Source organism: Tenrec ecaudatus, chromosome 6 (assembly GCF_050624435.1).
Source record: "Tenrec ecaudatus isolate mTenEca1 chromosome 6, mTenEca1.hap1, whole genome shotgun sequence".
NCBI classification, from domain to species: domain Eukaryota; kingdom Metazoa; phylum Chordata; class Mammalia; order Afrosoricida; family Tenrecidae; genus Tenrec; species Tenrec ecaudatus.
The window spans coordinates 154,296,351-154,296,962 of NC_134535.1; positions in this window are offsets into that span (position 1 = coordinate 154,296,351).

Consider the following 612-nt stretch of genomic DNA (forward strand, 5'->3'; position numbering starts at 1 on the left):
CTGCCCCAAACAGGTGGGGTCACGTGCACGGGATATAGGGATAAACCTGAGAGAATTCCCAGTGGCCAAAGATGGAGCAATAAAAGGAATAATGATAGTATGAAAACTTGTAAAATGACATGCGTTTAAAATGGAAGATTGACAGCTACAGGAGAGGGAGAAGAGAAATCTCTTAAGAATTCCCATTAAGAACTACAAAGAGAAGCAGATGGAAAAATCACCATTAAATCAACAACATAGTAATAATTGACACAGACAAGAGTCACCGGTGGATGCTAAAGCCAGGGGATATTGATCAATTTTGTATATTGAACATTTTGAAGGTTTCAATTGAGTAACCATCATTAAAAATTATGAAAAACAAAACAACCTATTTTTGGTACTTCAGCACCATGCTTATGGGAGAGCACTAGAAAAATAAGCAAAAAAAGGGGGAAAAAAAACATCACCTGTATTGCCACTTACTACTCAGGAGCCTTAGTGACTGTGTTAGTCTGGATACTTTAGAGAAACAAATCCACAGAAACTCTTATGCATAAAAGGGAGTTTTATATAAAGGTTAAGTGCACATCAAGAAAACATCCCAACCCAGTGCTGCCCAAGCCCACAAGT